This window comes from Neovison vison, chromosome 4 (assembly GCF_020171115.1).
Source record: "Neovison vison isolate M4711 chromosome 4, ASM_NN_V1, whole genome shotgun sequence".
NCBI classification, from domain to species: Eukaryota; Metazoa; Chordata; class Mammalia; order Carnivora; family Mustelidae; genus Neogale; species Neogale vison.
Window position 1 is genome coordinate 65,667,175 of NC_058094.1, and position 26,836 is coordinate 65,694,010.

General features: G+C 38.7%; 1 pseudogene; it reads left to right on the top strand.

The window, feature by feature from the left end:
- Positions 1 to 284: 284 nt before the first annotated feature.
- LOC122905338 lies at positions 285 to 23,590 on the top strand (annotated as a pseudogene).
- The last annotated feature ends 3,246 nt before the right edge of the window (positions 23,591 to 26,836 follow it).

Here is a 26,836-nt window from a genome sequence, read left to right on the forward strand (position 1 = left end):
GAAACATTTGACTCCTGTTTACCACAGAACATTGAGATCGTGGTGGATAAATTTAGTTCATATATACATGATCACTTTTGGTCTTGCCCCCAAATTCTGAAGGATATAATTCCCAGGGAGAAACCACTGTGAACCAGGGTTTCACCTTTTACAACAAAACTATTATTCTTAGTAGTTATTGGGTTTTTAAACTCTGGTTTCCTATAAAAAATTTAGTTCTAATCAACACCATGTTATTTTATTAACCTAATGTTGCCTTCACAATATCTTTTTTTGTTTGTTTCATGCTGGTATTCTTACACCAAATGAACCAGTGTGCAGCATCAAAAATTGATAAAAATGTAACAGAAGAAACAGTGAAGGTGAGGAGGCACAGTCGGCCCTCAACCCAAGCACACATTCCCTTTTAGTTAAAATTTAGTTAAAATTTGGGGGACAAGATGGCGGGGTAGTAGGAAGAGGCGTCTTTTCAGCTGGTACCCCAAAGTGAGCTGATTACCTACCAAAGAACTCCGATCACCCATGAAATCAGCCTGAGATCAGAATTATACACGTCTGGATCTCTACAGGGGCAGAAGACGCCAGTGAGCAGGTAAAGCGGTATGGGAACGGCGGACTGATACCAGAAGATAAACAAAAGGGGGAGGGAGCCACCAGTGGCGACTGGTGGGAAAGTAATACCCCAATACAAGCGAGAGTGCCCTGCGTCTGGGGACCAGCAGTAACTCAGAGACTGGTTGAAAGCACTCCAAAAGAGCAAAGGATTGTGGGGGGAAATTGTGGGAATCGGGGCGGCTAGGGACAGGGGCTTAAGTCCCTGGTCCCAGACTGCCTCCCCGGCGCTGAGGCAGAGAGAGTGCGGCGGTGAAACCAGCTCCTGGTCCCTAAGCCGCCAGCACGCCCCAGAGCGCGTGGGTTCCAGCTCCTGTGAGGGGATGGGAGCCACTCTGGTCTGTGGTATGCGCACTAGCCCTACCACAAAGCTTGAGATACGCGCGCATGTCCCTCTCGCTCCCCTGAATTACTGAGGCCCAGCCGGTGCTCCTAGACCCGCGCCATTGTTTCAAAGCCTAAGCTGCGCTCGCGCGCAACTCTTCCCCGGACAGAGGTGCGCAAAAGCCCAGTCTGGGGCTCACGGAGCCGCGCCCCGTTCTCAGTGCCCCAGACGCGCGCCCGACCCATAGCCGCCTCTGAAAAGAGGTGCGCGCAAGCTGGGCACTCCCAGCCCGGGCCGGCGGCAAAATCTCAGTGTGCCATTGCTGCTTGGAACCTCTCTGGTGGTCGGGAGCTCCCAGACAGCTGCCACTGCCTCGACTTTGGGGACGAGCAAAAGATCCTGTGCCCCCAGGGTCTGCACCTTGGAACCTGCTCTGCCAGCGGCCAAGGGGGAATTTATTCAGCTTCTGCACCCAGACTGAGGCTTCTCTCCGAGACGGAGATCAGGGTGCGGTTTGATTTCTTCTAATACTACAAAAACCATCAAAGGCGGTCAAGGTGAGAGGGACAAAAGTGAACAAGCAAAAAAAACGCCAGAGAACAAAAGCCTGAAAAAAACCAGTTTCCCCAGAGCCCACCCCCTTGAGGGGGGTGGGGGGGACTCAACTCAGGAAACATCATTGACTGACAACCCACGTGGCAGGCCCCTCCCCCAGAAAACAAACCGAGAAAGAAAAAAAAAAAAGGACTACAAGAGAACCACCACTACTTCATAGGAAAACTTGTATTGTTCACTCGTTTCCACTATTCCGGTTCATATATATATATTTTTTTACACATAGGTAATTTTTTTAACCTATTTACCATCACAGTGAGCTGTATAGTACATCAAATTCCATAATACCTTTCTAACCTGAACTTTTTGATACATACACCTATGTTTTTCTTTTGCATTTTTATTTTTTGAATTCCTTTTTTTAAAAAAATTTTAGTTTAGTTTAGTCTAGTGTATTCCTTTTTATTTTTATCCTCTAATATTCATATAGAGTTAAATTCAAAGTAATCCCCTTTCCCCAATCAATACTACCCCTATAGGTAAACCAATTTTTAATCCCCTTTCTCTTAGGAAAGTTGAGTCCTTTAACAAAGATATAAAGATACATCCAGGAAGAATCAAAACAACCTTCCTCGCACACACTGAGAATTTATAAGAACTCTCCCATCTTCGTCCACCAGTGTTTCTGTGTTTTTTGTGTTTGTCCTGATAGCATATAAATTTTACACTTGTGGTTCTTTTTGACGAGGTTCTTTCTTTATTTGCATATATATATATATATATTTTCTTTTTTTCTCTTGCCATATAATTGTATCAGTCTTTTTATCTCTTTTTGTTTGTCTACTTCATAAATCCTACCTTGGGGCCCATCTGGGCTGAACCTTCTCTTTCATCTTCCCTTTCTTTCCTGTCTCACTCTCTCTCTCTTTTTTCTTTTTTGTTTTTCTTTTTCTTCTTTTCCTCTTTTTCTTTTCTATTGTCTCTTTTTTGGGTGGGAAATCCTGATTGCTCAGAAGTGTTCCAGGGTGCACCTTGACTGCACCAGAGTTGATACATCCAGCTACATCTGTTCAGTCTTCTCCCACCAAAATGACTAGGAGGAGGAATGCCCAACAGAAGAAAAATACAGAGGATGGACCTTCTGCAACAGAGCTAAGGGCTATCAACATAGACAATATGTCGGAAAGAGAATTCAGGCTAACAATTATCCAGGCAATAGCTAGGTTGGAGAAAGCCATGGATGACCAAACAGAATTGATTAGGGCTGAACTGAAAGCGACCAGACAGGATGTTCACAATTTTAGGGCGGAGCTTAAAGCTATCAGGGAGGAGGTCCACAATGCTCTCAATGAGTTCCAATCTAATCTAAACTCTCTCAAAGCTAGGGTAACTGAGACAGAAGATAGAATTAGTGATCTGGAAGACAAACAGATAGAGAGAAAGGATCAGGAGGAAGCCTGGAACAAACAGCTTAGATCCCACGAAAGCAGAATCAGGGAAATAAATGATGCCATGAAGCGTTCCAACGTCAGAATTATTGGAATCCCTGAAGGGGAGGAGAAAGAAAGAAGTCTACAAGATATCGTGGAACAAGTCCTTCATGAAAACTTCTCGAATCTCGCGAATGAAACCAGCGTTCCTGTACTAGAGGCTGAACGGTCTCCACCAAAGATTATACATTCCAAAAAAACACCACGACACCTGATAGTCAAATTGAGTAATTATAATTGTAGGTATAATCTCTTGAAAGCTGCCAGGGCAAAGAGGCTCCTTACTTACAGAGGGAAGCCCATCAGAATAACGTCGGACCTGTCCACAGAGACCTGGCAAGCCAGAAGAGGCTAGCAAGATATATTCAGGGCACTAAATGAGAAGAACATGCAGCCAAGAATACTTTATCCAGCAAGACTGACATTCAAAATGGATGGAGAGATAAAGAGTTTCCAAGACCGGCAAGCCTTAAAAGACTATGCAACCACCAAGCCGACACTGCAGGAAATATTAAGGGGGGTTCTATAAAGGAGGAAAAATCCCAAGAATAGCATTGAACAGAAATATAGAGACAGTCTACAGAAAGAAAGACTTCAAAGGTAACTCGATGTCAATAAAAACGTATCTATCAATAATCACTCTCAATGTGAATGGCCTAAATGCACCCATAAAACGGCACAGGGTTGCAGATTGGATAAAACAACAGGACCCATCCATATGCTGTCTACAAGAGACCCATTTTGAACCTAAAGATACAGGCAGACTGAAAGTGAAGGGATGGAGAAGCATCTTTCATGCCAACGGGACTCAAAAGAAGGCTGGGGTAGCGATTCTCATATCAGATAAATTAGACTTCAAACTAAAGACTGTAGTCAGAGATACAGAAGGACACTACATAATCCTTAAAGGGACTATCCACCAAGATGATCTAACAATTGTAAATATCTATGCTCCCAATATGGGAGCAGCCAACTACTTAAGAAAACTGTTAATCAAGATAAAGAGTCATATTGATATGAATACACTAATCGTAGGAGATCTTAACACGCCTCTCTCAGAATTAGACAGATCATTGAAGCACAAAATCAATAAAAAAACAAGAGCATTGAATGACACATTGGACCAGATGGACCTCATAGATATATACAGAACATTCCACCCTAAAACAATAGAATACTCATTCTTCTCAAGTGCACACGGAACCTTCTCCAGAATAGACCACATACTGGGTGACAAATCAGGACTCAACCGATACCAAAAGACTGAGATTATTCCCTGCATATTCTCAGATCACAATGCTTTGAAACTGGAGCTCAATCACAAGGAAAATTTCCTAAGGAACTCAAACACCTGGAAGCTAAAGACCACCTTGCTTAAGAATGCTTGGATCAACCAGGAGATCAAAGAAGAACTGAAACAATTCATGGAAACCAATGAGAATGAAGACACTTCGGTCCAAAACCTATGGGATACAGCAAAGGCGGTCCTAAGGGGAAAATACATAGCCATCCAAGCCTCGCTCAAAAGAATTGAAAAATCCAGAACACACCAGCTGTCTCTACACCTTAAAGAACTGGAGGATCAACAACAAATCAAACCAACTCCACACATAAGAAGGGAAATCATCAAGATTAGAGCTGAGATCAATGAGGGAGAAACCAGAGATACAGTAGAATGTATCAATGAAACTAGAAGCTGGTTGTTTGAAAGAATCAATAAGACCGATAAGCCACTGGCTACACTAATCCAAAAGAAAAGAGAGAAAGCCCAAATTCATAAAATTATGAATGAAAAGGGAGAGATCACAACTAACGCCAAGGAAGTAGAAACAATCATCAGAAATTATTACGAACAGTTATATGCCAATAAGCTTAGCAACCTAGATGAAATGGATGCATTCCTGGAAAAATATAAACTACCAACATTGAACCAGGAAGAAATTGACAACCTGAATAGACCGATATCTAATAACGAGATTGAATCAGTGATCAAAAACCTCCCAAAAAACAAGAGCCCAGGACCTGACGGATTCCCTGGGGAATTCTACCAAACCTTCCAAGAAGAAATAACACCTATTCTCCTGAAGCTGTTTCAAAAAATTGAAGCAGAAGGAAAACTTCCAGACTCTTTCTATGAAGCCAGCATTACCCTGATCCCCAAACCAGGCAAGGACCCTACCAAAAAAGAGAATTTCAGACCAATATCACTGATGAATATGGATGCTAAGATTCTCAACAAGATCCTAGCCACCAGGATCCAACAGCACATTAAAAAGATTATCCACCATGATCAGGTGGGATTCACCCTGGGCGACAAGGATGGTTCAAGATTCGCAAATCCATCAATGTGATACAACAAGTTAATATGAGAAGAGAGAAGAACCACATGGTCCTCTCAATTGATGCGGAAAAAACATTTGACAAAATCCAGCATCCATTTCTGATTAAAACGCTTCAACATATAGGGATAGAGGGAACATTCCTGAAGCTCATCAAATCTATCTATGAAAGACCCACAGCAAATATCATCCTCAATGGGAATAAGCTTGCAGCCTTCCCATTGAGATCAGGAACAAGACAAGGATGCCCACTTTCACCACTCTTGTTCAACATAGTATTAGAAGTCCTAGCAACAGCAATCAGACAACAGAGAGAAATAAAAGGTATCCAAATTGGTAATAAAGAAGTTAAACTCTCTCTCTTCGCAGATGACATGATTCTTTATATGGAAAACCCAAAAGACTCCACCCCCAAACTACTAGAACTCATACAGCAATTCAGCAACGTGGCAGGATACAAAGTCAATGTGCAGAAATCAGTGGCTTTCTTATACACTAACAATGAAAATACAGAAAGGGAAATTAGAGAATCGATTCCATTTACTATAGCACCAAGAACCATAAGATACCTTGGAATAAACCTAACTAAAGTGGTAAAGGATCTGTACTTGAGGAACTACAGAACATTCATGAAAGAAACTGAAGAAGACACAAATAGATGGAAGACCATTCCATGTTCTTGGATCGGAAGAATAAACCTTGTTAAAATGTCTATACTGCCTAGAGCAATCTATACTTTTAATGCCATTCCGATCAAAATTCCACTGGCATTCTTCAAAGAGCTGGAGCAAATAATCCTAAAATTTGTATGGAATCAGAAGAGACCCCGAATCGCTAAGGAAATGTTGAAAAACAAAAATAAAGCTGGCGGCATCACCTTACCTGATTTCAAGCTTTATTACAAAGCTGTGATCACCAAGACAGCATGGCACTGGCATAAAAACAGACACATAGACCAGTGGAACAGAGTAGAGAGCCCAGATATGGACTCTCAACTCTATGGTCAATTAATCTTTGAAAAAACAGGAAAAAATATACAGTGGAAAAAAGACAGTCCCTTCAATAAATGGTGCTGGGAAAACTGGACAGCTATATGTAGAAGAATGAAACTCGACCATTCTCTTACACCGTACACAAAGATCAACTCAAAATGGATAAAAGACCTCAACGTGAGACAGGAATCCATCAGACTCTTAGAGGAGAACATAGGCAGAAATCTCTTTGATATCAGCCACAGCAACTTCTTTCAAGATATGTCTCAAAAGGCAAAGGAAACAAAAGCGAAAGTAAACTTCTGGGACTTCATCAAAATCAAAAGCTTCTGCACAGCAAAGGAAACAGTCAACAAAACAAAGAGGCAACCCACGGAATGGGAGAAGATATTTGCAAATGACAGTACAGACAAAAGGTTGATATCCAGGATCTATAATGAACTCCTCAAACTCAACCCACACGAAACAGACAAACACATCAAAAAATGGGCAGAAGATATGAACAGACACTTCTCCAATCAAGACATACAAATGGCTATCAGACACATGAAAAAATGCTCATCATCATTAGCCCTTAGGGAGATTCAAATTAAAACCACATTGAGATATCACCTTACACCAGTTACAATGGCCAAAATTAACAAAACAGGAAACAACATGTGTTGGAGAGGATGTGGAGAAAGGGGAACCCTCTTCCACTGTTGGTGGGAATGCAAGTTGTTGCAGCCTCTTTGGAGAACCATGTGGAGATTCCTCAAGAAATTAAAAATAGAGCTTCCCTACGACCCTGCAATTGCACTCCTGGGTATTTACCCCAAAGACACAGATGTCGTGAAAAAAAGGGCCATCTGTACCCCAATGTTTATAGCAGCAATGGCCACGGTCGCCAAACTATGGAAAGAACCAAGATGCCCTTCAACGGATGAATGGATAAGGAAGATGTGGTCCATATACACTATGGAGTATTATGCCTCCATCAGAAAGGATGAATACCCAACTTTTGTAGCAACATGGACGGGACTGGAAGAGATTATGCTGAGTGAAATCAGTCAAGAAGAGAGAGTCAATTATCATATGGTTTCACTTATTTGTGGGGCATAACAAATAGCATGGAGGACAAGGGGTGTTAGAGAGGAGTAGGGAATTTGGGTAAATTGCAAGGGGAGGTGAACCATGAGAGACTATGGACTCTGAAAAACAGTCTGAGGGAATGAAGTGGCGGGGAGGTGGGAGGTTGGGGTACCAGGTGTGGGTATTATAGAGGGCACAGCTTGCATGGAGCACTGGATGTGGTGAAAAGATAATGAATACTGTTTTTCTGAAAATAAATAAATTGAAGAAGAAAAATAAATAAAAAATTTTAAAAAAATTTAGTTAAAATTTTAGTTAAAATTCTGTGGGATGTTACTCTAGGCTTTTCAGCTTCTCCTCAGTTCCACTATAAGTACTGCACCAGTCCCTTGTGTGGGCGACCCTGACATAAAGGGATAGAGGTTTTGGGAAAAGAAAGAGAGAGTGATGAGGATGGCGTAGAAGACATGGAACAATTTTTTGCTGAGGCCTTTGGACAGTGTTTGAAAAGAGGAAGAAAAACAAACCCCCAACCAAGAACCTCAGTGTCTGTGAGCAGGGGGGAACAGAGCCCTAAGTGGGAGCATTGCCAGGTGGCTTAGGAAGGCAAGACGTGGACAAATGTGACTTCCAATCTTTGATCACCAAAGAGTAAATGATTTGGGTGGTTCTGTGGTGCAGAAAATGTCTACATAATGTCTTCAACTCAGAAAAACATGTATAAGCCTTTCCTTTTAGGCTGCAGGTAAGGAAAATGATGAAAAGTTTTGTAAAGGGGGAGGAGGTAAATGAAAATTAATTACACTACTGTTATTATTCTTTTAAGCTACCTAAATTATTATTGATGTTTATTTTTGGTGCTGATTTGTTGTTTTATTTTACAAAAAAAAAAAAAAAAGAAAGAAAGAAAAAAAAAGAAAATTCCCAAGGATTTTTATAGGCTCTTCTGACTATTTTTTCATAAATTAAAAAATACACAAACTTTCAAATTCCCTTACCATGGGAGCATTTTAATTTGTGTGCTTTAGGTCGCAAGAAAAGACACTTATTATTCCAATGACTTGAAGATACTTCAGCTCTCATATGGGGACTCCAGACAGAAGAGATGGTTCAGGAACTGTGACTCAGGGAGGTCAATAAGATTGCCAGGTTCTGTCTAGCTCTTCACTTTGCCATCCAGGTTATCCACTTTGCCCCAGGGCTGGCTCCTCTCATCCCTGCAAAATGACCTTGTAGCTGTCCAAGCTGTCACTTCCAGACACAGCACCTTTCAAGAGGGGAAGCTGTCCATTTCAGGATGCCATTCCAGAGACCAAAGAAGCCTTTGTCCCCAAAAGCCTGCCAGCAAATCTGCCTGCACTCTGTTACCTGCTGCCCATTCTCACTAATGGGTTGGGGACTGTCACACTTGGATTTAGTCACTTGGGCTTTTCCTAAGAGCCAGGAATGGGTTCCTGGTTCCCAGAGCTGTGTAGGAGTAGAAAGGATGTCCAGACAAAATTGGTCCTCTGTCCTCTGGGTGGGTGGAAAGGATAAGCATGCCCTGAAATTTTTAGCTTGGAAAGAGCATACCATCCTCTCATGGACATTTTTTTGACCTGCTTCACTATTGCACTTACTATATTTATTTGTAGATGCTGTTCTGAAACATTGAAGATATCCTGTACCTAAGGAATTTTAAAAAGTCTTGGAAGAATGCCTGCATCCAGAACCTAACACACAACAAGAAGTGGGAACCTTCTTTCTTCACTTTGTAAGATCAGTTTCTGTTTATTTTAGAAGCTCTGCCCCACCCCCCCAGATTTTAAGGTTTAGCTTTTGGCACACTAGCATGTGAGAACTCAGTGTAGAAGTAAAATGTGACACCGGAAGTTTGGGGTCTTTTAAGGCCAATGAAATCTTCCACTGAGAGCCAGAAAAGGGGTGAGGGTCTCACATCATCCATTTTATTCAGTGAAGAACAAACAGCCTTTTCTTTTTCCCAACAAGTTAGTTCTTCGCATCCTCTGTAGCTTTGAATCCTAATGAATATTCAGGCTGTTCATAATGAATGGATTTTTATGTTTCTCCCAAACATAGAGCATTTCCCTTTTGAGGCAGAAAATCCTTACTCTTATAATGGCATGATGAGCCTTTTGTGAGTCAGAATGTTCCCTTGTTAATCGGCTGGTGACAAGCCTGTGGGTGAACAAGCCATGTCACTCTAGGTACACAGATGCCAGAGTCTCAGTGTTTCTCAACGGTAGTTTCTCAGAAGGTCATACTGAGTGGTGCAGAAGAATAACCAGTCAGTCCTCAGTTGTTTCAAATTACACATCATGCTCGTGTAATCATTTCTGTCTCTTTGGACAGGATAGATGAAATTATTTGTGCAATTGATTTATAAAGTAAGAAGTCACCTATAAAATGAAAATTATTTTCGGAACTGAAGGGCATTCATAGCAAAAAAAAAAATAGTGCTGCTATTTATAGCATTCCACTGATGTTAATTTTCAGAACACCCACCTGAATTCCTTTCTATACCAAAATGCTATATAATTGATATTTTACTTAAAAATGCATGAGTATTTTGTCACAGAAGTCAATTTTTGTTTATTTTTATTTCTATTTAGTCTTTAGAAAGGTAACAGTATATAGTTTCAGGGTCTGTAATTCTGTATGGATTGGGCAGAGCTGCATATGTTCTTTTTATAATTAGGAAATATTTCATAAAAGTATTTAATATTAAATGAAGAGAGGCTCCTTGGTGTAGGAAGATCAAGCCATACTTTCCTTGAGTATGAGTGGAAGCCATGCATGTTTGTGTCCACTTAATCCAGACTGTTCCACTTCATGAAGGAATTCACATCTTCTGCCAGCTGGGCATTTGCTGCCTTAGTCCAGGGCCTCACATGGGAATCTTGCACTCTGACATCCATTTCCTCAGTAACACACTATGAATCTGTCATCCATGAATTAGCTAAACTATTTCTGAAGCGTATTTCATTCTGGGTCATACCATCTCTTGAAATAAGTAACTCAATATATTGTTTGCTGGCTATATAAAATAGCACTCAGTGTTGTTTTCCAGATGAATGTCATGGAAATTCCAGAGGGTGTACTTTGGTTCTAATATTTGATCAATACATTTTCTGTGTCTTCCTCGTATTGGAGTTGCTTTGGTAGATAATAATCCTAGCCACTGAGAGAAAAATCTAATGACGGAAGGATGCTTAGAGGTCATGATGGTGAAATTACTCCCTTTTTGAAAGTACCCCTTCTGTGGCAAATACGAAGGTTATTTATTTTGTTCCTACTTGATCACTTTTAGTGAGAGCTATAAACACTAGAAGATCTTTATGTTAATCCTGAATCTGCCTACCACTGCCCATTATGGATTGCCCTTGCAATTTCCACCCAGTGGTCTTAGTTTTGTGTTTTGGAGTGTTGTAAGTGTTGTTACAACACTTTTACACAGTGTTGTAATTCCCATTACACTGTGACAGTTGTCTGAAAGTAGCTACCATTTCCTTACTTTATTATACAAACAAATCATTCTACTTGAAATGACCTCTCATACTTTATCACAGAGAGTCTCAGAGCAGAATCTCCAAAGTCCATCATTATCTTAGTCACTTGTTGCTGACTATTCTCTTGTTTGTCCATGTCCCTCCTAAACACAGCTATCCAGACTGGTGCATGTGGACTGCAGGGTACTAGGTCTCTCTATTCCTGCATGATCAGGCACATGCTTTTCCCTGTTCCTAAAATGCTTTCTTCCCTCACCCTGCCTGGGAATGATGGATTTGTCTCTCTGAACCTTGCTCAGATGCTACTTTTTTTTTAAAGCTGTATCTGAACCCTCTCAGGAAAGCTAAGTACTCTCTTCTCTGTAATTTACTACCATTTGGCTCATTTACTTAGTATTGTGTATATCATATTGGAGTCTAGTTAATATAACCTTTTTTTTCCTAGATTAATCTTCTTGAATCAGAGAAAATTGATAAAGTGTGCTTAGATACATACATAGATAGAGTAGAGCTCCCAAAATATAGTAAATGCTTTGGACACATAAAGTATGTTCACAAACATCACACAGGTTAATCTTTCCAAGTAGCTACTGCCATGACTCTCTCTAACTTATCCTTATTCAAATTCACAAAAAGACATGTTTCATATCTATGATGAGTATTGTAGTAACCATGAGAAGGCAGAGAAATTGCTTCTTGAACTTAACAAAATAAGATCTGCACATTTCTTTTGGTAAGTATATATATGAGTGTTACCATACACTGTGATTTGTTGATAGGCTCTCTAAAGAACCAAGGACTAGCGTCAGTGTGGTGTAAAAAGTACTCATGGGACAATGCTTTAAATGTGTCCAGCCTAGGAGACTAGAGTCCCAAAGGACTCTAATGGTAAGAAGGGAGAGTTGGCAGAAGCTCATGGATGGGCAAACACTGATAATGCCCTCTCTTGACTAATTATGAATTGTTTGTGAGAACCACAGATTCTTAGTGAGAGAAGACATTTATGCCAGAGTTCATCATCGCTTTTATATCCCTCAGCTCCCTAGGGTTTCATTTGCTTTTTTTTTTTTTTAATTTTTTTATTAATTTTTATTTTTTTTTCCAATTTATTTATTTTCAGAAAAACAGTATTCATTATTTTTTCACCACACCCAGTGCTCCATGCAAGCTGTGCCCTCTATAATACCCACCACCTGGTACCCCAACCTCCCACCCCACCACCACTTCAAACCCCGCAGACTGTTTTTCAGAGTCCATAGTCTCTCATGGTTCATCTCCCCTTCCAATTTACCCAAAAGCACATACCCTCCCCAATGTCCATAACCCTACCCCCCTTCTCCCAACCCCCCTCCCCCCAGCAACCCACAGTTTGTTTCGTGAGATTAAGAGTCACTTATGGTTTGTCTCCCTCCCTATCCCATCTTGTTTCATGGATTCTTCTCCTACCCACTTAAGCCCCCATGTTGCATTACCACTTCCTCATATCAGGGAGATCATATGATAGTTGTCTTTCTCCGCTTGACTTATTTCGCTAAGCATGATACGCTCTAGTTCCATCCATGTTGTCGCAAATGGCAAGATTTCGTTTCTTTTGATGGCTGCATAGTATTCCATTGTGTATATATACCACTTCTTCTTGATCCATTCATCTGTTGATGGACATCTAGGTTCTTTCCATAGTTTGGATATTGTGGACATTGCTGCTATAAACATTCGGGTGCACGTGCCCCTTTGGATCACTATGTTTGTATCTTTAGGGTAAATTCCCAGTAGTGCAATTGCTGGGTCATAGGGCAGTTCTATTTTCAACATTTTGAGGAACCTCCATGCTGTTTTCCAGAGGGGTTGCACCAGCTTGCATTCCCACCAACAGTGTAGGAGGGTTCCCCTTTCTCCGCATCCTCGCCAGCATCTGTCATTTCCTGACTTGTTGATTTTAGCCATTCTGACTGGTGTGAGGTGATATCTCATTGTGGTTTTGATTTGTATTTCCCTGATGCCGAGTGATATGGAGCACTTTTTCATGTGTCTGTTGGCCATCTGGATGTCTTCTTTGCAGAAACGTCTGTTCATTTGCTTTTGCTAAGAGAGCTGTAAGTGGGGCAGTCAGGAAGGAAGGAAGGAAGGAAGCAAGGAAGGAGATCCTGGGTATGGTAGAAAAGAAATTTAAAGATTGACCTTTCTCCTGCATAAATTTCTTACTCACTTTCCACAGAAAGAATAAGAATCTATGTTTAATTTTTTCAGGATAGCACAAAGAAATACATATTTTGGTAGTAATTTGGACCATTTAATTGCCAGTGAGGACCACATTGTAAGCATACAATTCAATAATATTTAGCCAACTGTGGAGTGGAGGAATCATCCCCAGTATCCAGTTATAGAGATTTCTAGCACCCTGAAAAGTCCCTCATGCCTGCTCATGGCCCATCTCTACAACCCCTGTAAACTCTAGGCAATCATTGATTTACTTTCGATCTCTGTAGTTTGCCTTTTCTGGATAGTTCTTACAAATGGAATCTTTCAATGTAATATTTTACACCTGGTTTCTTTTACTGAGTAAAATGTTTTGAGGTTCATCCCCATTGTGACATGTATCCATATGCCATTCATTTTTATTGCTGGATAGTATTTGTTGTATGGCTATACCATATTTTATTTATCCATTTGCCTGTGTATGGACTTTGGTCAGCATGCAGGTATGATTAATGATGGGCCTTGAAGATCTTTTCAGAGAGAGATATTAGTATAGAAAAAGTCAGGAAATGTCCTGTTTGAACTGTTTTATAAATGATGCTGCAATGAACATTCATGTACAAGTCTTTGTGTGGATATTTTCATTCTCTTGGATGGATGCTAAGAGTGGAATTGCTAGGTCATAGTAAGTGTATATTTAAGAAACTGCCAAAATGACTGTGCCATATACACCAGCAATGTACATTTGCAGTTTCTTTATATCTTTGCAAACACATGGTATTACCAGTTGCAATTATAGCTGGGTTAGTGGATGTGTAGTTTATCTCAAGATGATTTTTATTTCTATTTTTCTCATGACCATTGATATCAGGCATGCTTTCAGTGTTCTTATTAGACATTCATATATCCAGTTGTTGAAATGCTTATTCAAATCTTTTGTTCCATTTTAAAATTGAGATGTTTATCTTATATTGAGCTATAAGTGTTCTTTATTTTGGATATAGCTTCTGTATCTGACATATAATTTGTGAATATTTCTACTCAGTGTGGTTTGTTTAAAAATGTTATCTTTTGGAAATCAAAATTCTTACATTTTGTTGAAGTAGGATTTACTAAATTTTTTCCCTATGAACGTATTTTCATTTTATTTAAGAAGTCTGTATTCAGGTTTTATACTGACTTTGTTAATTTTTTCCCCAAGTATTTTACTCTTTGATGCTGTTGTGATCAGAATGATCTTAATATCATTTTTTGGACTGTTCATTGCTACCATATAAACATTTGACTTTTATTTATTTTTATTTATTGTATATTTTTTGTATCATGTGCTTTAAATTCATGTATTAATTCTAGTAGTTTTTTGGTAGATTCTTTAGGACACTTTACATATAGAATGAAGTCATCTGAGAGTAAAGATAGTTATGTTACTTCCTTTTCAATATAGATGTCTCTCCCCGACCCCCCCAGGTTTTGCACTGGTTAGAACCAGTTTACTATTGAATAGAAGTGATAAGAACAGATGTGCCTGCCTTGTTTCTTTTTTTTTTTAATTTTTTATTTTTTATAAACATATATGTATGGTCTGTGAATCTCCAGGTTTACACACTTCACAGCACTCACCAAAGCATATACCCTCCCCAATGTCCATAACCCCACCGCTCTTCTCCCAACCCCCCTCCCCCCAGCAACACTCAGTTTGTTTTGTGAGATTAATGGTTTATCTCCCTCCCAATCCCATCTTGTTTCATTTATTCTTCTCCTACCCACTTAAGCCCCCATGTTGCATCACCACTTCCTCATATCAGGGAGATCATATGATAGTTGTCTTTCTCTGCTTGACACTTCACTAAGCATGATACGCTCTAGTTCCATCCATGTTGTCGCAAATGGCAAGATTTCGTTTCTTTTGATGGCTGCATAGTATTCCATTGTGTATATATACCACTTCTTCTTGATCCATTCATCTGTTGATGGACATCTAGGTTCTTTCCATAGTTTGGCTATTGTGGACATTGCTGCTATAAACATTCGGGTGCACCTGCCCCTTCGGATCACTACATTTGTATCTTTAGGGTAAATACCCAGTAGTGCAATTGCTGGGTCATAGGGCAGTTCGATTTTCAATATTGTGAGGAACCTCCATGCTGTTTTCCAGAGTGGTTGCACCAGCTTGCATTCCCACCAACAGTGTAAGAGGGTTCCCCTTTCTCCGCATTTTCGCCAGCATCTGTCATTTCCTGACTTGTTGATTTTAGCCATTCTGACTGGTGTGAGGTGATATCTCATTGTGGTTTTGATTTGTATTTCCCTGATGCCAAGTGATATGGAGCACTTTTTCATGTGTCTGTTGGCCATCTGGATGTCTTCTTTGCAGCCTGCCTTGTTTCTGATCTTGGGGGAAATCAATTAGTTTTTCATCATGAAGTTGATGTTACCTGTTGTCGCAGATGTCCTCTTCCAGTTGAAGAAGTTCCACTATATTCATAGTTTGTCAAGAGTTTTTATTGGGACCTTTTTGCTTTTTCCGACGTAGGTGTTTAAAGCTATGAATTTTGTCCTACACACTGCATTAGTTTTATTCCATAAAATTTTACATGTGTTTTCAGTTTCATTCAGTTATTGAAAAGGTCTAGTTTCCTTCATAATATCTATAGTCTATTCTTTATTTAGAGTTTGGCTGGGAAGGCAGTTCTGCATGGGACTGTGTCTCTGTACATTTTCTGAGTGGAGGAACTGACCGCCTTTGTTCTGGCTGATCTTTAAAGGATGTTTATATCATGATATAAGGGATGTTCATATCATAAGGTAGAGATATTCTTTTCCTCTTAAGTGGCGGGCAGTAATGCCTGCTGCCCTCATGAAAGATGCATGGTTCTTAGCCTCAGGTCTCCTTTCCTGGTGTCCCATGTGCATGGGCCACCTGGTCTTCCTTGTGTTGCGATTTGGGAACTGAGCCTTGGCAAACTGGCCCCCAAATAATGATACTCTGGCTACTGCTTTTGCTTTAAGGAAAAAAAAAAGTCCTGTAGCTCTGGCCTAGGAGTTTCATGTGTTCTTCCAGCATCCAGAAATCTCTGGCCGGTTAACTTTTGAGCTTGTCAGTAGTAACCTTTTAGAATCATCAGTTTTAACATTCCGTTATTTTATTTCCCAAGGTTGGAATTTTCCTGATTTCTTCCTGTAGTTGACTTTTAAAATTTAATTCCATTTTTGTCAGAGAACATAATTAAATCATTAAATCTTTATAAGTTCATTAAGACATTTTTATGGTTTAGCATATGGTCTGTCCTGGAATTTTTTGGGTTTTTTTTTTGTTTTCCCCCCTCTCTGTATGCTTCATGTGTGCTTAAAAACTATGCATATTCTGTAGCTGTTGGGTGAAATGTTCTATAAATGTTAGGTCAGTTTTGTTTTATAATGTTTTGGGGCTCTGTTGTTAAATATATACTCATTGAAAGTGCTTGTATTTGTATTTCTATTGATCATAAAATGTTTTTCTTTGTCCCTAAGGATATTTATTTTCTTAAATTAAGTCTTTTTTGGCTGATATTATTATAGCCATGAGACTTCTTGTATTGCTTGTGTATCTTTTTCCAGTATTTTACTTACAAACTATTTAGGTCTTTGAATCTAAAACATGTCCCTGGGAGACAGTATATAGTTGGATCTTGCCTTTTTAAAAAATATATATATTTTATTTAAATTCAGTTAGCCAACTATAGTACATCATTATGGATCTTGCTTTTTTATCCAGCCTGATCATCTCTAAATTTTGATTGGAGTGTTCCATTCATTGATCTTTAACTGAATTATTGATATTGTTGTATTGACAGGTACCGTTTTATTGTTTTTTTTTTTTCTGTCTGTGTTTTTGTTGTCCTTCTGTTCCTCCTTTACCTTCCTTAGTGTACTGTTTTATTTCCTCTGTTGATTTTTTTTGAACTATTTTTTGGGGGGGCGGTGATTGCTGTAAGAACAATATTCATCTTAATTTATCAAGTCTATTTCCTGAAGTTGGTTGTTGCTTTTTGTTTGTGTTGTTTTGTTTTGTTTGTAATTTTCCTGGACTTGATTTAAGAAACTGTGACTCTTGTATGTACAGCTGCTATCTCTACTCAATTTTTTTGTTTTATAATTTAGCCTCTCTTTTTAGGGGGTCACTCCAGTAACTGCTTAACTTAGTTCTGTCAGTGGTTTGCCAAAGGTGACCAAACATCATTAATCATCTTGTCTGTGGATCTATGTGTTACTTTGGGAGGGTGGGGGAGACATTCAAAGGGTAGGCAGTTTTCAAGTCAGATCTAGGTTTTTCTTTCCATGGGGACACCCCTTCCCCCTTGGGTCTTTTCTACAGATGCACAGCCTGATATCTGCTCCAATTCAGGCCAACCGAATTGAGGGTATTCTCCATTTTTCTTATAGAGTGTGCTAACTTTATTGACAATGCCCTCAGGAGTGAGATATTTACTCTCTGCAGCCCCACCTGAAAGCAGGTTTTCAGGGTCTATCACTATGTCAGGGCCCCTGTGATGGGGTTATTGCAGGGGAGCCACTGTGGAAGCACAATTTTGATAGGGGCACTGTGCAGGGTGAGCTGAGGAGGGTAGGGGCATGAAGAGGCAGGGGGAAGGTGGGAGAAGCTCTTGTGAGAATGCTATAGACTCCCACCTTTCTTACCTGAAATTTCAGCAGTTTTTCATGAATAAACACTTCCCAGTTTTTTGTTTGACTTTAGTTGATTTCCAGAGCCCTGAAGTTGATATTTTTGACAATTTTGCTGAGGTTACAGTTTTTTTTTTTTAGGAGGAGGATTTACTGATCCCTTTTCTCTGCCACAGCCAGAAGAGGCTTCTATGCCACTAAAACTTTAGGGCTTTTTAAGAGGTGTTAGAGTTTCATTGTCTCAGTGAATCCGGTCTGTTCTCAACACAGTTGACTCTTTGATCCCCTGATCTAGTTTATTGACTGAATTACGTCAAGCCATGCCAGTCAAGTCCAAAGAGTGCTGGTTTTTAGATGATCCTGCAGCACAGTCTGGTAGGAAACCTGGCTTTTATAATTCCTGCTCTGGTACTAAGTGACCTCTAATTACCTGAATGACTTAAAGAAATTCATTATATCGCTGGTGTCATTTTCCATCTCCATAAAATGGGGGATAATAACAGTCACCCTTGGGAAGACAGGTAAGAGTTTACAGATTTGGTAATGGTATTATTTGGGTACTTGGATATGCCGCCACCGTTTTCATCATCAGGGAGATCTCTGGGAGCTCATTTAGAAGATATTCTTTCTGAGGGCGCCTGGGTGGCTCAGTGGGTTAAACCTCTGCCTTCAGCTCAGTCGTGATCCCAGGGTCCTGGGATCAAGCCCCGCATCGGGCTCTCTGCTCAGCAGGGAGCCTGCTTCCTCCTCTTTCTGCCTGCCTCTCTGCCTACTTGTGATCTCTGTCAAATAAATAAAATCTTTAAAAAAAAAAAAAAGAAGATATTCTTTCTGGATGCACAGAGAGAGAGTTGGCTTTCATAAACCAGTCTAAAGTGACAACCCACCTCTGCTATTATGAAGACAGTTCATGATCTGTACAGTCCTATTAGACAAGAAAATAACAGTGTGTTAAGCAGTCATGAATTTCTTAGGGTACTTCAACCCAGGGCTAGGGAAAGGGGTGGCTGTGTTTATAAGGGTCGCTAAAGTATGTAGGGATGCTGAAACATCACTGGAAATACAGTGAGATGTACATAATTGTGTTTCATACAGTTCCTCTGGGAACAACACCGTGCGGGGTTGGAAAAAAATATTTTGGTAAACTGATTGCAATGGGGGCTGAAACCCTCAAAGAGCATGCTTGAGTCAGAACACTTATTTGCTCCCCTGTCTTCTAAAGTGTCTGGGTGAAGTTAAAGGCATGATGTTAGTTTTGCTGACTTGAATACATTTGGCTAAAGCCAAGTTGCTCACGACAGTCGGGGGTGGGGGGCATATACTGCTACCCCCAGTCTGTTCTTTTTCATCCTTTCCTGCTCAGCTCTTGGTCTCTCTTCCTCTCTTTTCAATGAATGTAGGACAGTAGTCTAAACCCTTGTAAAATGCTGGTATAAAGGTTGCTAAATTATCAGTATGATATTTGAGGAGCCCTTTTCTCCATTTATTACATATTTATCGACTACTTTCTTTTTGCCAGCTACTCTGATAGGCATTGTAGGAAAAGGATTTGGCACAAGTTTCTAATCTTTTTCTTTTTTAAATTGATACTTAAACTATAAAATAAAGACCAGATGCTTCAGAGGATATAGGCTTTTTAAAAAAATTATTTATTTATTTATTTATTGTTTTTAATTTTTTTTAAAAATCAGAGTTGATTTTCTCTTCTATTTCATCTTATTCTGATTGCTGCTTTTGAGATTTCTCCATTCATCTTGCTTCTCTGGTGATCATATCTGACCTCCTTCTCAGAGACTGGCTGGCCATTGTCACTGGTGGGGTATTATAGCTAAAAGTGACTTAGCAATCACTTGGTTAAAACATGACAATTTCACAGGGATGAGAACTGGCATTCTGAAATCAACCCAAAGTTACATCACTAATCAGTGGTGAGGATGTATAGAACCCAGTTGTTCCCAGGCCCTGCTCTTTACAACACAGCACAACACCACAATTCAGCTACAACACAACTCCCTTTATATGCAGGATTGATCTATTTATCTTTGTGTCTATTATTTATTTATCCATCAGTCCATTCATCCACCCATCTGTCCATCCATCCATTCATCCATCCACCTACCCATCATTTATTCCTCCATCTCTATCCTATTTCTTTTTCTTCAGACTTCAGAGGATAGTACATAACAATTTATTTTAAAGGTATGTATTTAAAACATATTTTGGTTTCTGTAACTAACATGATATGAAAATACTTCTCTTTGTCTTCTGTAAATGTTCTTTGTGATTTCACAGGCTCATCTCAGAGAAAGAAGGTATAAAGACAGGTTTTCACAAGTTTTTGGCAGAAAATTTTATGATAGAAAATTTCATGGTTTCAGCTTTAAAAATTTGTGATTAATTATTTTTATTTCAGAACTGCATGCTACTTGGAGGATGGAAGAATACAGATGTTCCCCTGGAAGGATATTTAGTAACACCAATACAAAGAATTTGCAAATACCCTCTCCTTTTGAAGGTATTTTATGCATTTATTTCACTGTAATATCTTCCTTGTATCTGCATATTTTGCTGCATATTTTGCTTTAAAATTTTTTTCTTTTAAATAATCTGATTTTCTGAAGAAAAGGCAGATCATAGTTACTAGGGAAAATAGCTATTTCATCACATATATATGGATTAGGAAACAAATCTTTTAGGAAAAGAGACTTTTAGTGCTCTTTGTAGAAAACTTATCCGTTTGAGTTTTATTTAGAGAAAATGCATTAGTTTCAAGATAGATCCCATTAAATACTTTATGACAAGTTTATATTGTATATTATGTACAGGGTTGGTTATCTTAAGTAAATCTACTATTGTATTTTTTGACTTCCCCTTACACTGGTGTCTTCTTAATGCTAATGAACTTAAAGTGAGTTACATAATTTCACAATTTGGTTTTTGAATCAGTATTATAGGGAATGTTGTGGGTCACATGGGACAATAAATGGTAGGATGTAGAACGACCATGCTAAGCAAGTACTGCCTCTGGACGCGTTAATGGTCATAGGCCATTGCCTCATTACAATGACTAAAAGTGTTATTGTGAAAAACATATTTTAATGTGCTATTTATGCTTGTACTGTAAGAATATGTGAATAGATTAGAATAGCAATTCTGGAAATGGTGCTTCTTGGAACTACAACAGCAGTTTGGGTTGGTGGTTGAACACAGGAGCTCTGAGTTCAGATCCTAAGTATTCTGCTTACTAGCAGTGTGACTGAACACATAATCTAACTTCTTAAAGCCTTGGGTTTTTATTAATGAAGCAGAAATAATGATGATGAAATTGTAGCGTATGTCTGCAAGGATGTGTATAATGGATGTGTATGTCTGCGTATGTGTGTATGTACATATATGTATACACACACATATGGAAAATGTATTACATAAAATAGTAATTAACCTTTTATGCAAATCATTTAGCACAGCATGTACTCTGTATATGTTAGCTATTATTGTTCATATATATTTGATTCTGATTTATCTTAATAGATTAACTACTGCTTGCTCTCTAAATTTTTAAAATATTTCAGTATGTTAGGCACATATTAACTGGTGTTCTTATTGATTTACTTTTTGAGAAACAAATGTAAGTAATTTGAACTTAAAATACATTTTTTTAACTACAACTTCCATGAGTTGCATAATTGGGTTTTTGTGTAAAATTTCTTTGAAAACAATTTCTCCTTATTAAAAAGCAAGTTAAAATTGCTTGGTTAGGCCACAGAGGGAAGCTAACATGGGGATTTTCAGTTCTGCAGACCTTTAATATGGTCTTCAGTTCAGGAAGATTGGGGCAAACGTGATTCCTGTCTTTCTGAGAGTCCTTTCAGACTCGACGTGGTGACTCAGATCACGTCAGCTATTCCTGGACCTGATTTTGGAATCCCAGGCATTTATTTGTTTTAAGAGTCAGAAGGGATAGTGATATTAAGAGAAGGATATCATGCTAACTAGTTGTTCTAAATCACTTCTGGATGGGGATGATCACCAGATAAGGTTGGCTGATCTGACCTCTCAACAGATAGAATAATGGACACATCCTTGCTTAGGAAGAAAAAGATCAAATTAGAGCTCCTTTGAGAAGTGGAAAGATGCATCTTTCCCCTTCTTTGGATGATTATCTTCACAAAGAAGCATGAAGAAACTATTTACTTGTGTAGTAGGTATGTTGGTGTTGATAATTTTTTTGTTGTTCTACCATTGTGCTGATAGTCTCTTTGATTTTGGTTGGTTTTATTTATTCAGAGAAAAACATTAGGGGTTAGGCTGTGTGTTAAACAATCTATCGATCATATTTGTGGAATATCTGTGTGGCCACCCAGTACAACATTCATAGAAAGTAACTGACAAAAGATTATTACTAATCATTTTTCTTGCTATTTCACATTGTCTACATTCATATCTCAACTTCACAGATACGCACTGGGCACAGTTCCATAGGACCTCAAATCACAGTCTGCACACTGACTTGACCACTTCACATAATTTACAAATACTTCTGCACTTTAGAATTTTTAGAGAAGCCAGCATATCTCTTTTATGGATTTGTGATCCAACATAAGTTTTTAAATCTTGTCTTGGGAGTGATGTAATTTGTATTCTTCTGGTGCTAGCTCTGCCGAGCAGAGTGTGAACATACTGAATGCAGGGTAAAAGTTTATGGCAGAAGTTTCTATAGTAATAGACCTCAAGAGAGTATAACAACTGCATAGTTTCCCACTAGATGTTAAGAATTGAGAAAATTATTTTAAAGACTTGCCCAGGATTTCTGTAATTGTGTTAGTTACATGGTGATGGCAACTGTAGTAAAGAAACAAATGACTAATTAAAAAGCAATGTGGTCACAACTGTCTAGACAGTGGGTGAATATTTTAATTTTGTGCTTCTAAACAACAAACAAAACCTTTTAAGATACTTAAAAAATTAAAGATCACGCTTGCTCTGATATCCTGAATGGAAAAAAACCATAAAATGCCAAAAAAAAAAAAAAACCCAAATCAAAAAAACAACAAAAAAAGCTATTGAGGGGCCTATGGCAATTCATTCATTGCAGAAAGTGAAACCAAGTTATTGATGAAAATAGCATAAATTGCTCCATTAGTGATGGAATATCATGGAACTTGTAAGTTATTTGTTTTGCTAGAGTATAAGACATTATTTAAAAATTTTGCTTTACTTATGGCATGTTTTTGTAGTTTCTCAAAAGTGTATTAGGAAATAAGGCATTGAAATTATTTTTGAAATTATGGGACATTTGTTTAAAGACTTACTATTCTGCTAAGACTCTAGGAAGACATAGAGAGTTCTATTTCTGTTGGAGCAGAGGTCAATCTTGGAAACAAATTACATGCTGCAGGTGAGATATTTGACAATTCAAAAGGAGAAATCTAATTTAGTTTTTAAAACAAAATAATTTTAAGGCAAAAGAATTAAAGGAGCTGCAAAATGTGTGTCAGGGTAACGCATATTCATTGATTCAACCTTTCGTTTTTGATCTGAATTTTAGTGGAGTTTGTGATGTCCCTTCTGAAAGTGGTTCTCATGATCTCTGCAGTTCTTATTTCCTGGTCATTCTGAACCTGTTGTACCAGATAGCTGAAGATCAAAGGGCGATTTGTTTTTTTTTTGTATATAAACAGGAGTTGCTGAAGTGGACTCCAAGGAAACACAATGACTATGCAGCAGTAATGGAAGCCCTCCAAGCCATGAAAGCTGTTATTCCAACATAAATGAGGCCAAGAGGCAGATGGAGAAGTTAGAGGTTTTAGAGGAATGGCAGTTTCACATTGAAGGCTGAGAGGTACATTCACTCTACTCAACAATGGAGCTTAAAATTGTTTTGTTATGTCTTATGCTGCATGTAAAATTGTTGACATTGGATGGAGCCATAAATGGTCATTTTCCCAGATAATGCCAGAGGGCTTAAAACCATTTCTGCAAAGTGTTGTCATTATTATTTTTAAATATCTTTAGAGTGACAAGTTAATTGACTTAACATTAACCCGAAAGCTTTGTCATAGAGGCTTCTAATATTGTGTGGGTTATGAGATTTGGTATTTCAGTATTTGTGCATCTTGATTATCCTTTTCCCTGCCTTCCTTTGGTCAATAAGTACATAGCCTGAAACCTGGAGAGAGTAAGGAAGGGGAGTTTCGCCCTGTATATGTTCTATGATATGTTATTTTCAGATTCTAAATTAGGTGTTTGATGATGAATTTCATTTTAAGGTCACTTAATCTCTTAAATTTCATTTCATTGCAATTATTTCATCATTTCTAAATGAAGAGACTGTCTATGATGTGATTTTTAAGGTCCATTCAAGATGAAGAGTCTTATGGATTTATGACACATTAAAGAAAGATTTTTTTAAATGATAAAAAAAAGCAAACGAAGAGTGATATTCAGACGCTGTTATAGGTTTTCATCCATGGTAACTTTGAATCCCTATTATTTCATGGGGTTGGAGCCCTATGTTAATTTAGAGCTATATATAGCATAAACTAAAATTTTGTCTTTAAATTGACTTAATTGAGATGAGATGAGCTTTCAGCTGGGATCATTTATTTTTATAAAGCAAAGCAATTAAGACATTTTTTAAAGGTATAGAGAAGATTTAAAATATTTCCAACCAAATAATGTATGACACAAATTCGAGTGGATTGCTTTTTATCTTTAGGACCTTAGAATTGACTGACTTGTTTCGTATCTTCAATATGTTGATTTCCATTTAGATCTAAAATTATATCCATTCAGATTTGTAAAGAAACCACAAATGTTGACCTCCGGGAATTCCCCAATTTATCCACTCTTTTCAAATCCAGCTGGGATTGGAGTTTTCTCTTCATCTATATTCTTTGATTTCAAGTGTCTGGGGTGACCTCGCATTTCAGCATGAATGCTGCTTATTTCAGTCAGTTAAAATGGTTGTGTGTTTTGCAGTTGATTCATGATGATAATTCCTTTCCTGGGGAGCAGTTGTCCTGCTGGGTTGAGAAAAATGGACTGAAGTTTGCTTTTGTCATTCTGTTGTCACTTGAGCATTGGAAGGAAAACTGGACGTGCTTTAAATTGCAGGATTTCTCATTGATATCTTCCAGGCCTTTTCCCAAAACAAAACCTCACAGATTCTTCTTGGTACTCTAGGGGAATGGAATCTGTCATAATTTTGTTCCTCCTCATGTATATTCTAAAAGAAATTTTATCTACTGCAGAATTAAGAGATTCTTTAAAAAATTGATATTTCTTGCTCTGGGCATGCCAGTTACTCAAATGAAGAATGAGTGTGGATCATGTTCTGTTACTTACAGCCCCTAACCCGGGGGTGCCTCAATCTCACCAGTTCTTTGTAATTACAACAAACAGTTGAAGTGCAAGAGGAAAATGCAGCATTGGGACAGAGGAAACTGCAGGAAATCAGATATGACTATAGTTCCAGCAGGAACAGAGATCATATGAGTGTCGGGTCCCAAAAAAGGGCAGCAACGCAGATTATATTTGAGTAGGATTTGAATATAATTGCATAAGACATAGCCAGGCTACTTTGCCAGGGCGGGGTGGGTTTGGGACATTGAGGGAACACAGCTTGGAGGAAGGCCCAGCTAACTGGTTGGCAACATTGATAAGAACATGATTCCTCATCTCAGTCCACCAGCTTGAAGAGAGGGGGAAAGCTCTTATAATACTCAAACCTGGTCTGTTCCTGGAAGCTTTGGAGAAACTGCTGATAGGACTCCGATGTCCAGGAGAAAGGGGTAGACTTACAGGATGAATGCAGGCCCTGGGAGGAAAGGGGGATAGTTACAGAGCTTTCTTTGAATTGCAAACAAAGATTACTGCTTAGCTTGCAGACAGCTTTGTGTATGTTTAGAGTAGCTCTAGTGGGTTTAGGACATGGCCAAGGGCAGATGTCAGGTGGCCTGCTGGCCAAGAAAAAAAGTTTCTTAAAAAGACTTTGAGGTGAGAAGTCATGAGCTAATAAGGTTGGGAAACAACTCCCTGTCTAGTTCCTTCCCCAAGCTCCTGCAGACCCTTGAGGACCACCTGAGGGATGACTCCCTCACTCCAGTAACTAACATTTCTTGAATGGGATCTGAATCTGATACACCATGAATTAGCATTATTTTCACCTTAGGTGGATTATTTATTTCAAGCAAGTCACTTAATTATCCAGTCTTATTTTCCCATTGATCAAATGAAGGCTTTTTATAGTAAAATCTGTCAGGTATCTTGCCTGTCTTATATTTTGTGCTATAAATTATCGTTACATTCCTTTATGTTGAATTTAGGTAAACAAGTGATTGAAATCTATGGTCCCAAATTAGATGACATAGAGCTGAAGCCTGATTTTCAAGCAGACTTCATCTCTAGTCCGGACTCTAATCCTTACTTCGGGGATGATGCATCAGAGCTCTCCCATATACTATGTGGGTTATTACAGGAATCAAACGAAATAAGTGGAGGTGCCTTGAATAATGTAAAATGCTATGCAAATGAGAAGTATTTTAAAGCTCTGGTTCAATGGTAGGATTTTACCCTTGAGAAATTCCTAATTGTCTAATACATGCTCCTGACTACCGAAGGTGTTATATCACTTCAGAGAAGGTTATTTAGCTCCAAGTCACAGAAACTAAAAGAAAAATTAATTTAAAAAGATATGGGGTAGCTCACAGAATCACTAGAAAAGCTACACTCTCAAGGGTGTCTAGGCAGCCAATGCTGGTAGGTAGGTTCATCAGTGCCCTGACTAAAATGAATAGACTCTAATGCTTTTTTCTACCATTCTATTACATCACTCAAGATTCAAGATCAAAATCTAAGATTCCTATAGTCTTGCCTAGGGGAGGACAGAGGTCCTTGTTGGCCAGTCAGCCACTTTTCTTTTGAAGAAAGGCTGATCTTCCATTGTATGCAATTTTGGTGAGCCCCTAACAGTTTGCTGAGGTATTATAATCCCCATTACACAGATTTAAAAAATGAGGGCCATATAATTTACCCCAAGTGCTTACAGCTAATAGATGGCAGAGTTTAAACCTATATTCCTTGT